General features: G+C 41.6%; 1 long non-coding RNA gene across 2 annotated transcripts in view; it reads left to right on the top strand.

The window, feature by feature from the left end:
* The window catches only part of LOC125111833 (uncharacterized), a 76322-nt gene that overhangs the window by 28398 nt on the left and 34789 nt on the right, over positions 1-13135 (top strand). For both annotated transcript variants that reach the window (XR_007130949.1, XR_007130948.1), the window contains exon 5: positions 1203-1380. This is a non-coding gene — a long non-coding RNA (uncharacterized LOC125111833). The remainder of the gene's footprint in view (positions 1-1202; positions 1381-13135) is intronic.

The raw sequence follows: 13135 nt of genomic DNA, 5'->3' as shown, positions 1-13135 counted from the left end.
ATTTTCCTGTGACCCTCTTCTCCAGGGAAGCCATTTCCAAAAGGTGGGGCTCCATAACATTCCCTTCTAACTGCACGTCTCTTCCACACAAACTCCTCTTTCCCAGTGAATATTTAGCACCAATCCTCTTTTTTTTTTTTTTTTTTAATGGCCTTATTTGTGGCATATGGAGGTTCCCAGGCTAGGAGCTGAATTGAAGCTATAGCTGCCGACCTACACCACAGCTCACAGCAACACTGGATCCTTAACCCACTGAGCGAGGTCAGGGATCAAACCTGCAACCTCATGGTTCCTAGTCAGATTCATTTCCACTGAGCCACGACAGGACCTCCCCAACACCAACCCTCTTTAAAATGATCCTAGAAGCATTCTTTATAACTGGGCTCTCTGTCTGAGCCTAATGTCTCCTGGAAGGTCCTTGGCCTCTCCGCTCGCCTCCCTCGTGCCTTCATCCCATTCCAACAGGCAGAACAGAAGCACTTCTGAGCGTTAGACGAGGTTTCCTCGTAGGAATATTGCATTTGATGTCAGGCTGCAGAAGAAGCGTGAGCTGGGAAGCAGACCTCCCAGTTCTGGCTAGTCAGCCACCCCCAGGGTTTGGGGAGCTCCTGAAGCCTGTCTGGGCCTTGTGCTCAAGGGCAAGAAAGACTCCAGCATGAAGATGTTCAGTCTACGACAGGGGCTCAGGAACTAAGGCCCTCTGCCTGTTTTTTATACAATCTGCTAAGAATTTTTTTTTTTAACATTTTTAAACAGTTGGGAAAAAAATTTTGTGTATGTGACTAATGAAACTAATATGAAATTCAAATTTCAGTATCCATAAATAAAGCTTAATTGTGAAGGCAACCACATTCATTTGGGGCCCATATAGTCCATATGGCCCTCAAAGCCTGGAATGTTTAATATGTCCATTTGCAGAATCCTTGCCGACTCCCAGTCTAAAGGAATGTCTGTTCTCCTTGAAGGCTGCTTCCGAGCCCCGACCTGACCTGACCTGCCGGCTCAGTGCCACCTCTGCAGGGCAGAAGGAGCCCTCGGCTAGGGATTCATTGTGTTTCTGTCCCAAGATCCTCTGATCAGGTCTCAGTGGAGACTCCCCCCACTCTCTTTTTTGGACCCTACTATTCAAAAGGCCTCCCATCCCTAGAACCACGGCATTCTACATGGCATTGATTTTCCCTTGACCTTTTTTTTCATTCTAGGGCCCTGGAATGAGTTCCTGCAGAGGAAAAATAATACTTGTGACTGTATCCACTCACTTACTCCTGGGCCAGAGAGGGGGCTGAGACCTGGATGAAGAGGTGAAGGTGTCTTCAAGGGACTTAAATGTTTCCTCCCTGGTAGAAGCAGAATGATTCGAACATGTTCCCAGCCCAAGAAGTAAGTGCTTGGTGTCTAGTGGGAGTTGAGTCTTTAACCATCAAAATGAGCAGGGCCTTTTTTATGGCTGAGTAGTATAGCCATAAAGAAGGAGAAGATTATTTCACTTGCAGCAACATGGGTGCAACTAGAGATTCTCAAATTAAGTGAAGTATGTCAGCAAGAGAAAGACAAATACCATATGGTATCACTTACATGTGGAATCTAAAATATGGTACCAATGATCCTATCTACAGAACAGAAAGAGACCCACAGACACAGAGAACAGATTCGTGGTTGTCAAGGGGGAGGGAGGAGGAAGAAGGGATGGATGGGGAGTTTGGGGTTGGTAGATGCAAACTATGTCATTTAGAATGGATAGGAAATGAAGTCCTACAGTACAGCACAGGGAACTCTATCCAATCTCTTGGGGTAGAACATGGTAGAAAACAGTATGAGAAAAAGAATGTGTATGTATATGTATGTGTATATATGTATGACTGGTCAATATGCTATACAGGAGAAATTGACACAACACTGTAAATCAACTATATTCAAAACAAACAAACAAACAAACAAACAAACAAACCCAAGCAAATCTGCTTTCTTCATTGAGAATGTGTCCAGGCCCATGTGCTGGTCTTACTACACTGCAAGTCTTTCTTTCCTTTTCCTTTTATTTTTTAAAATCTTCTCTCCTAACCCTCACCATAGAACTCTCATGAAGGAGCGTTCACTTAAAAAAATTTAAGTTAGGCCCTGCTCTCAGTCCAGAGTTTCTCTTACAAAGATGTCTCAGCAAGAGAATGGAGAAGTACTATGACTCATTGTAATAAGGTAGATATTATGACAAGAAAGATGTTAACATCTTAATGAAAGCCCTGAGGGGAAATTTGCATAAAACACTCTCTTTGTTGCTTAGAAAAAGTCACTGATGCCTTATTAAAAAAATCAAAACCCAATTTCATTAAATATTCAGTCTGGGAATTATATGGAGTATTTTCCTTATCTCCTGAGTGGTTTTTTTCTTCTTGACAGAATCACAGATGCTTAGAGTTGAAGAGGCCCCAGTCTCCCCTCAGTCCTTCTCCCTTGATGGCCCTGAGTGGGTGGGTGGGTGGGGGCACTGTCTTATTCCTCCTGGAGCCCCATGCTTTCTGCGGTCTGGGAGGAACCAGAGGACAGAGACTGGAAACCCTGAAAATACAGTAAGAAATCTCTTTGCTTAACTCCCTCCATTCCTATGCTCATCCGTCTCTTCCTTCAACTCCATTAAAAAAGAAAACTCACTTGGATTTTGAGTCTCCTGCAATGTTACTTTTCCTTTTGAAATTTGTCTGATATTTTGGACAGATTGTTTTTTAACTTATTTTTTTTAATGTACTGAACTATAGTTGATTTACAATGTTGTGTTAATTTCTGCTGTACAGCAAAGTGACTCAGTTATACATATATATTCTTTCTGAATATTCTGGTCAGATTGTTTTGAACACCTCCAGGGATGGGGAGCTCACCACCCCTTAAGGCAGGGTATGCTTCTTTGGGCTGGAATCTGCCTCCCACCAACCTGTCCCACTGGTTTTAGTCCTCCCTTTGGGATTAGTAAATGACCTAATCCCTCTTCTTTGTGATAGCTCTTCACATGGTTGTAGATAATATCTTTGTAGGGTCTTACAATAGCAAAGTTTTATTTGTATTTTTTTCCTAATAACATAGGAATATTAAAATCTCCACTGAGCCCCATCCCTCTAGCTGGTCCTGGTGGGATCACAGTGTCAATAGATGTTCCATGAGGGAAGCTCTCCATCCCTGTAAGCCAAGTAGTTCCCTCTTCTTACATGCATGCTCCTCCCAAAGGAAAGACTGAAGGAAAAGCAGGGGTCAGAACGGACTCACCCTAGGATTTGAGGCAAGTCACTCCAGGGCAAAATACTTCGGCAATGGCATTTAAAAAGAAGGATTGAGGAGTTCCCATCGTGGTGCAGTGGTTAATGAATCCGACTAGGAACCACGAGGCTGCGGGTTCGATCCCTGGCCTTGCTCAGTGGGATGACCATCTGGCGTTGCCATGAGCTGTAGGCCGGTGGCTACAGCTCCGATTAGACCCCTAGTCTGGGAACCTCCATATGCTGCAGGAGTGGCCCTAGAAAAGACAAAAAAAAAAAAAAAAGGACTGAGGAGTTCCTGTCGTGGCACAGTGAAAATGAATCCAAGGTTGCGGGTTCCATCCCTGGCCTTGCTCAGTGGGTTAAGGATCTGGCATTGCCGTGAGCTGTGATATAAGTTGCAGATGTGGCTCAGATCCCGCGTTGCTATGGCTGTGGTGTGGGCTGGCAGCTGTAGCTCCGATTGGACCCCTAGTCTGAACCTCCAAATGCCTTGGGCCCTAAAAAGCAAAAAAAAAAGAGGGGGTTGAATTTATATTCTGCACCTTACTGGGAGATATGGCAAGTTCTTAGGGGGCTAGATTCTACAGTTCTGACTGGTGTCGGACATGGTGGGAAGTGTAGGGGAGATGCTTGTATCCTCCTGGGTATCTGACACCCAGAAAGAGGATTTTACTGAATGCCAGGGAATAAGGACAGGGGATAAGGACAGCCAAGCATCCTTGCTAGGGATCAGGGACATTTGATCAGTGAGGGATCACTGGAAAGGAGGAGGAAGGTCCTGAAAGAACCAAGTCAAAGCTACTGGCCCTTTCCTAAACTCAGGAGGTGGCTCAGAGCCAGTGGTGAATAGAGATTTCCTCCTGCATTCGTTCACCTGGCCACACCCCCTTCCCCAGTGCAAGGAAGTCTATTCGCCAGTTCCACACATCCAGAAAGTGGTTTTCAGCAGAACACCAGCAACATCTCTTGGAAGCCTGACCACCATGGGCCCTGGAAATCATTGCTGTCTTGCATGCCTCCCAACACTGTCCCAGCCCTGTGTCCTTGGCCCACAGCTATAATCAGTATTTTTTTTTTTAATGCGGTTGGATTTTATTTTTTTTCTCTTTTTTTTATTACTCAAATGAATTTATCACATCTGTAGTTATATAATGATCATAACAATCCAATTTCACAGGATTTCCATCCCATAACCCAAGAACATCCCCCCCACCCCCTAAAATGTCTCTTTCGGAGACCATAAGTTTTTCAGTGTCTGTGAGTCAGCATCTGTTCTGCAAAGAAGTTCAGTCTGTCCTTTTTTCAGATTCCACGTCAGTGAAAGCATTTGATGTTGGTGTCTCATTGAATGGCTGACTTCACTTAGTATGATAATTTCTAGATCATACTAAGTGAATGCTAAAAATGCTGATATTTCATTCATTTTAATGGCTGAGTAATATTCCATTGTGTATATGTACCACATCTTCTGGATCCACTCCTCTGTCAATGGACATTTAGGTTGTTTGCATGTCTTGGCTATTGCAGATAGTGCTGCAATGAACATCAGAGTACATGTGTCTTTGTGAGTTGTGGTTTTCTCTGGATAGATGCCCAGGAGTGGGATTGCTGGATCAAATGGTAGTTCTATTTTTAGTTTTCTGAGGAATCTCCATACTGTTTTCCGCAGTGGTTGCACCAATTTACAATCCCACCAACAGTGTACTGGGTTCCTTTTCCTCCACACCCTCTCCAGCACTTACTGTTTGTAGACTTTTGGATGATGGCCGTTCTGGCTGGTGTAAGGTGGTACCTCATAGTGGTTTTGATTTGCATTTCTCTAATAATGAGTGATGTTGAACACCTTTTCATGTGTTTTTTGGCCATCCATATGTCTTCGGAAAATTGTCTGTTTAGATCTTCTGCCCATTTTTTGATGGGGTTGTTTGTTTTTTTGGTATGGAGCTGCAGAAGGTGTTTATAAATTTTGGAGATGAATCTCTTGTCAGTTGATTCACTGGCAAATAATTTTCTCCCATTGTGTGGGTTGTCTTTTCGTTTTGTTTAGGGTTTCCTTTGCTGTGCAGAAACTTTGAAGTTTGAGTAGGTCCCATTTGCTTATTTTTGTTTTTACTGTCATTACTCTAAGAGGTGGATCTGAGAAGAGGTTGCTGTCGTTTATGTCAGAGAGTGTTTGGTCTAAGTTTTCCTCTAAGAGTTTTATAGTGTCTGGTCTTATATCTAGGTCTTTAATCCATTTGGAGTTTATTTTTGTGAATGGTGTTAGGAAGTGTTCTAATTTCATTCTTTTTCATGTGGCTGTCCAGTTTTCCCAGCACCACTTATTAAACAGGCTGTCTTTTCTCCACTGTATATTCTTGCCTCCTTTGTCACAGATGAGTTGGCTATAGTTGCATGGGTTTAACTCTGGGCTTTCTATCCCGTTCCACTGATCTATATTTCTGTCTTTGTGCCAGTACCATACGGTTTTGATGACTGTTGCTTTGTAGCATAGTCTGAACTCTGGGAGCCTGATTCCTCCAGCTCCATTTTTCTTTTTCAGGATATCTTTGGCTATTCTGGGTCTTTTGTGCTTCCAAACAAACTTTAAAATATTTTGTTCAAGTTCTGTGAAAAATGTCCTTGGTGATTTGATAGGGATTGCATTGAATCTGAAGATTGCCTTAGGTAGTATAGTCATTTTGATAATATTAACTCTTCCAATCCACGAGCATGGTATATCTTTCTGTCTATTTGTGTCATCTTTGATTTCTTTCATCAGTGTCTTAGAGTTTTCAGAGTACATGTCTTTTGTCTCTTTAGGTAGGTTTACTCCTAGGTATTTTATTCTTTTGGATCCTATGGTAAACGAGATTGCTTCCCTAATTTCTCTTTCTGCTCTTTCTTTGTTAGTGTATAGAAATGCTGTCAATTTCTGTGTATTAATTTTGTATAATGTGACTTTGTCAAATTCATGGATGAGCTGTAACAGTTTTCTGGTAGAGTCTTTAGGGTTCTGTAGGTATAGTATCATGTCATCTGCAAATAGGGATAGTTTTACTTCTTCCTTTCCAATTTAGATTCCTTTTATTTCTTTTACTTCTCTGATTGCTGTGGCTAGGACTTCCAAAACTATGTTGAAGAGTAGTGGCAAGAGCAGACATCCTTGTCTTATTCCTGATCTCAGCGGGAATTCTTTCAGCTTTTCACCATTGAGAATGATGTTCACTGTGGGTTTGTCATATATGGCCTTTATTATGTTGAGGTAGGTTCCCTCTATGCCCACTTTCTGAAGGGTGGGTGTTGGATTTTGTCAAAGGCTTTTTCTGTGTCTATTGCGAGGATCATGTGGTTTTTATTCTTCAGTTTGTTCATGTGGTGTATCACACTGATGGATTTGTGGATATTGAAGAACCCTTGCATCCCTGGGATCAATCCCACTTGATCATGATGTACAGTCCTTTTAATCTATTGTTGGATGCGGTTTGCTAGTATTTTGTTGAGGATTTTTGCATCAATGTTCATCAATGAAATTGGCCTGTAGTTTTCTTTTTTTGTGGTGTTTTTGTCTGGTTTTGGTCCAGGGTGATGGTGGCCTCATAGAATGAGTTTGGGAGTATCCCTTCCTCTGCAATTTTTTGAAATAGTTTCAGAAGGAGAGGTGTTAGCTCTTCTCTAAATGTTTGATAGAATTTGCCTGTGAAGCCATCTGGTCCTGGACTTTTATTTGTTGGAAGTTTTTTAATCACAGTTTCAATTTCCGTTCTTGTGATTGGTCCATTCATCTTTTCTATTTCATCTTGGTTTAGTCTTGGAAGATCATACTTTTTTAAGAATTTGTCCATTTCTTCTAAGTTTTCTGTTTTATTGGGGTATAGTTGCATATAGTAGTCTCTTACGATCCTTTGTATTTCTGTGATGTCTGTTGTTACTTCTCCTTTTTCATTTCTAATTTTATTGATTTGAGTTTTCTCTCTTTTCTTGAAAAGTATGGCTAAGGATTTATCAATTTTGTTGACCTTTTCAAAGAACCAGCTTTTTGTTTCATTAATCTTTTCTATGGTTTTCTTTGTTTCTATTTCATTGATTTCTGCTCTGATCTTTATGATTTCTTTCCTTCTACTGACTTTAGGTCTTGTCTGTTCTTCTCTAGCTGCTTTAGATGTAAAGTTAGCTTGTTTCTTTGAGCTTTTTCTTGTTACCTGAGGTGGGCTTGTATTGCTATAAACTTTTAGAATGGCTTTTGCTGCATCCCATAGGTTTTGGAGTGTTATATCTTTGTTGTCATTTGCTTCTAAGTATTTTTAATTTCCTCTTTGATTTCTTCAGTGATCCATTGGTTGTTTAGTAGCATGTTGTTAAGTCTCCACGTGTTTGTGTTTTTTGCAGATTTTTTCTTGTTGTTGACTTCCAGTCATATAGCATTGTTGTTGGAAAAGATGCTTGATATGATTTCAATTTTTTTAAAGTTACTGAGGTTGGATATATAGCTCAGGATGTAATCAATCTTAGAGAATGTTCCATGTGCACTTGAGAGGAATGTGTATTCTGTTGTTTTTGGATGGAATGTCCTATAAATATCTATTAAGTCCATCTGGTTTAATGCATAATTCAGGGCCTGTGTTTCCTTATTGATTTTCTGTCTGGTTGATCTGTCCATTGCTGTAAGTGGGGTGTTAAAGTCCCCCACTATTATTGTGTTATTGTGGATTTGTCCTTTTGAGGTTGTAAGCAGTTGCCTTATATATTGTGGTGAACCTATGTTGGGTGCATAGATATTTAAAATTGTCATATCTTCTTCTTAGATTAATCCTTCGATCATTATGGATTGATCCCTAATGATCATTGTCCCTTAAAATATTCTTCATTTTAAAGTCTATTTTGTCTGATATGAATATTGCTACTCCAGCTCTTTTTTGATCCCCATTTTCATGAATTATTTTCTTCCATCCTCTCACTTTCAGTTTGTATGTGTCCCTAGAAGTGAAGTGGGTCTCTTGAAGACAGCATATGTATGGGTCTTGTTTTTGTATCCATTCAGCCAGTCTGTGTCTTTTGATTGGGGCGTTTAGTCCATTAACATGTAAGGTAATTATTCATATGTATGTTCTTATTGCTATTTTATTAATTGCTTTGGATTTGTTTTTGTTGCTCTTTTTCTTTCCTTCTCTTTTTATTTTCTGCCAATAGAAGTTCCTTTAGTATTTGTTGTAAGACTGGTTTAGTGTTGCTGAATTCTCTCAGCTTTTGCTTATCTGGGAACGTTTTGATTTCTCCTTCAAATCTGAATGAGAGCCTTTCTGGGTAAATTAATCTTGGTTGGAGGTTTTTCCCTTTCATCACGTTAAGTATATCATGCCTCTCCCTTCTGGCCTGCAGAGTTTCTGCTGAAAAATCTGCCGATAACCTTTTTGCGGTTCCCTTGTATGTTATTTGTTTCTTTTTCCTAGCTGCTTTCAATATTTTCTCTTTGTCTTTAATTTTGGTCAGTTTGATTAATATGTGTCTCAGTGTATTCCTCCTTGGGTTTATTTTATATGGTACTCGTTGTGCTTCCTGGATTTGAGTGAGGGGTTCCTTTCCCATGTTAGGGAAGTTTTTGGCTATTATCTCTTGGAATATTTTTTCTGTCCCCTTCTCTCTCTTCTCCTTCTGGCACCCCTATAATACGGATGTTGGTGCATTTAACGTTGTCCTAGAATTCTCTGAGACTCTCATTTGTTTTCAGTCTTTTTTCTCTTTTCTGTTCCACATCTGTGATTTCCACTAATCTGTCCTCCACCTCACTTATTCGTTCTTCTCCCTCCTGTATTCCACTGTTAGCTGCTTCTAGTGAATTTTTTATTTCAGTTATTGTATTTTGCATCTCTTCTTGTCTAAGTTTTATGTCTTGTATCTCTTTGCTCAGTGTTTCCTGTAAGTTATCCATCTTTGCCTCCAGTTTATTTCCAATGTCTTGCATCATCTTCAGCATCAACAATCTAAAGTCTTTTTCCTGGAGGCTGAGAATCTCCTCATCGCTTAGCTGATTTTCTGGGGTTTTTCCTTTCTCCCTCATCTGAGTTATAGTTCTCCGTCTTTTCATTTTTATAGGTTTTTGGTGTGGTGACCTTTCTGCAGATAATAGAGTTGTAGCCTCTCTTACTTCTGGTGTCTTTCTCCCTTGTGGCTGAAATTGGTATGAGGGCTTGCTGTAGGCTTCCTGATGGGAGGGGCTGATACCTGCCCACTGGTAGGTGGAGCTGATTCTTATCCCTCTGGTGGGTGGGGCTTAGTCTCTGGATAGGATTAGAAGCAGCTGTGTGACTGAGGGCTCTTTAGGTAACCTGTTTCCTGAGGGGTGGGGCTGTGATCCCACCTGGATTGTTGTTTGCACTGGGGCGTCTCAGCACTGACTGAGGGGAGGGGCCAGATTTTCCCCAAATGGCCAAATCCAGAGAAAGGCACTGCTGCTGCATATTCCCTAGAGGTTTGCTTCCAATGTCCTTCCCTCACAACAAGCCACATTCACCCCTGTTTTCCCATGATGTTCTCCAAGAACTGCAGTCAGGTTTGACCCAGATTTTATGGAGACTTTGCTTTGCCCTGGGACCCAGTGCACGTGAAAGTCTATGTGCACCTTTTAAGAATGGGGTCTCCATTTCTCCCAGTCTCATGGAGCTCCTGTGCACAAGCCCCACTGGCCTTCAATGCCAGATGCTCTGGGGGTTCTTTCTCCCAGGGCAGAATCCCCACACGTGAGAGTTTGATGTGGGGCTCAGACCTCTCACTCCTGTAGGTGAGTCTCTGTGAACCAGTTAGTTTCCAGTCTGTGGGGCTTCCTACCCGAGAGGTATGTGGTTGTTTATATCATGAAATCACCCCTCCTACCTCTTGATGTGTCCTCCTCTTTTTCTTCTGGAGTAGGATATCTTTTTTAAGGTTTCCGGTCCATTTGGTTGAAGAATGCTCAGCCTTTAGTTCTGAATTTTGTTGTTTTTAGGAGAAGCTGAGCTCCAGTCCTTCTATTCTGCCATCTTAATCCTGTGTATAATCAGTATTCTTTGCAGAAATTCTAGTGGGGACAGAAGCAAGCAAAAACAAATGGCCAGCCCTTCTGTGGCCCAATTTACAGGGTAGGGTATCTATATATAGCCCTTCCAGAGCAGGTCTGCTGCAGGAAAAGAGCCCTGCTTCCCGGGGCTGTCAGAGGCCCAGGCTGAGCCAGACCACAGAGGAGGGGTGAACTCCCTGCGTAGTATTCTGGACTTGTTATTTCAAACCAATAGCCAATCTCAATGTGACTTTATAAATCAGGGAAAAAACCCTGCAAAAATGATCCCCATGTTTTTCTCCTACTTTACGGCCCTCACTATTGTGCTTACTATCCTGTGAAGAGAAAACCAGTGTGATGGTCAGAATTTGTCCTTTCCTACTTCTTCCTTTTTAACCAAAGAGCATTCAAGGGCACACAGAGCACTAACAGACATGCTTTGACAACTGTGGCTCATAGCGGCCTAAGGGGCTTGTAGACCTGGAAGGACCTTAGTGGTCATTTACTCAAAATCCCCTGTGTTTTTGCAAAAAGGAAGCACAAGAATGGGGGGTATTGAGAGCAGAGCCTCTCAGATAATATGAGAGACCTAAGGGCACTTCATTGGAGGTTCCTTGTATATTAAAATAAAAGAAACAATTAAAAATGAAAGTTGTAAAAACTGTAGAATATCTCAAATGTTTATGTTTCATAAATTAGAGCTCTTTAGAGAAAAAAGGCAATCTAATACATTTTAATAGTCATAAAATCTAGAAAGATATGAACTCACCATCATCCTACACTGCAGACAAACTCAAGTCTAAGTTTGAACAGTGAACGTCTTCTTCCTTTAGTCCCAACAAAGTATCTTTAGGAGTGTGTGAATAACTGTATGTTGAGAGAAGGTCGAAAGTCTAATTTTGGGGCATGGTGAATGTAGAGGCCAGCTATCTCTCCTGCCCTCTTTGTCTCTTCTGAGTTCTTCCAGAACCAGTTGTGTGATCTTGATCACCTTGTCTTCATCAAGGTAGAAGACCTAACTTTGTATTTTTGGCTTTCTTTGATTTAATATCTTACTAAAGGTCTGCTTGTTTAAAATACGTAAAAATCAGGAGTTCCCGTTGTAGTGCAACAGAAACAAATCCAACTAGTAACTATGAGGTTGCTGGTTCGATCCTTGGCAGTGCTCAGTGGGTTAAGGATCCGGTGTTGCTGAGAGCTGTAGTGTAGGTTGCAGATGTGGCTTGGATCCCATGTTGCTATGGCTGTGGTATAGGCTGCGAGCTGTAGCTCCGATTCGACCCCTAGCCTGGAAAACTTCATGTGCCTTGGGTGTGGCCCTAGAAATCTAAAATAAAATGACATTATTTTAAAAAAATAAAATAAAATACATAAAAATCAGAACTTATTTCATGGTGGCGGTATCTATGAAGCAAACCTAGAGACAAGGTAAAGATCCTGGGCATAGTAATCTACAGATTTGTGGTAGTCACCTCCAGGATGGTTCCCGGTGAGCCTCCCTTCCTACATACCTTCCTACATTGAATAAGACTGGTCTTGCTACCAACTGGATACTAGGGAAAGCAGGAAACGTGACCCTCAAGACTGGATTGGCAAAGACGTTGTGGTTCCTGCCTTGCTCGATCCTGAACCCTTTACCCTGAGTGCTGCCAGCGGCTGTGTCCCAAGGACACTCAAATAGCTCGGATAGAGGGAGGCTCAGAGGGAGATGAACTGAGACCTCCTACCATCAATTAGCACTATGTGAGGGAGTCATCTTGGAAGTGCATCCTCCAGACCCAGTCAAGCCTTCAGATGACTGCAGCTCCAGCTGACAGCTCAACTGCAGCCTCCCAGGACATTCTGAACCAGAACCGTCCAGCCAAGCCACTTCCAGATTCCTGACACCAAGAAATTGTGTGTGAAAATTAATGTTTCCTGTTGTTTTAAGTTGCTAAGTTTGGGAGTGATTCATTATGCAGCAATAAATGACTGACATTGTCACTTTATATAGCATACATTATAAATGACTAACTTGGGACACTCAAGTTACTGCCTAGAGTTATTTACCACCTCCTCCTGGTCTGGCCTTGTGTGTGTGAAATTCCTGCACTTCAGATTCCTGAACTTCCTGCACTTCAAGGTCATTCTTTTCTAGACATCAATTTTCAGGAGTGTCATCTTAAAAGGCAGAGACCTCTGTACATATTCTTATCTTAACCCTTAAACTGCAGTGAGCTAATTTCTAAATGAACATTAGCTCAGAGTCAGCTAAGAGGAGGGTACTCCTGGGAGACAGGACCTGTAGGTAAGAGATGGAAACAAATTTTTCCTGCTGATTTGAAAATAACTGAGTGTAGACAGGCTTGAGTCTTTGCTCATCTACAAGCTGTGTGGTCACGTGTAAGCCATGTAACCTCATGAGCAATAGTTTCCTCATCTGCATGATGGGAACGGTATAAGTATCTAATTTACAGCTTCTCTCTCCTAACCCCAATGAACATAAGCAATAACAAGACATTCACAAGCATTTTATAAGTCAGAAACCTTTACATAAAAGTTAGATTATTTAGGAGTTCCCACTATGGCTCAGCGGAAACGAACCCAACTAGTATCCATGAGGATGTGGGTTTGATCCCTGGCCTTGCTCAGTGCGTTAAGGATCTGGTGTTGCTGTGGCTGTGGTGTAGGCTGGCAGCTGCAGGTCTGATTAGACCCCTAGCCTGGGAACTTCCATATGCCACAGGTATGACCCTAAAAAGACAAAGAAAAAAAGAAAAAAAAGAAAGTTAGCTTATTTAAGTATACTCTCTAAACAAAAAACTTCCCAAGATGGGCTCTTCCCCTATTTGTTATGTGCCTTTCTGTGCCATGAATTATTAGGAGTGAGGACATG

The sequence above is a fragment of the Phacochoerus africanus genome, chromosome 11 (genome assembly GCF_016906955.1).
Source record: "Phacochoerus africanus isolate WHEZ1 chromosome 11, ROS_Pafr_v1, whole genome shotgun sequence".
In the NCBI taxonomy this organism is placed as follows: Eukaryota; Metazoa; Chordata; class Mammalia; order Artiodactyla; family Suidae; genus Phacochoerus; species Phacochoerus africanus.
Note: the sequence above shows the minus strand (reverse complement) of the source record. Positions and strands in the feature narration are given on the sequence as shown.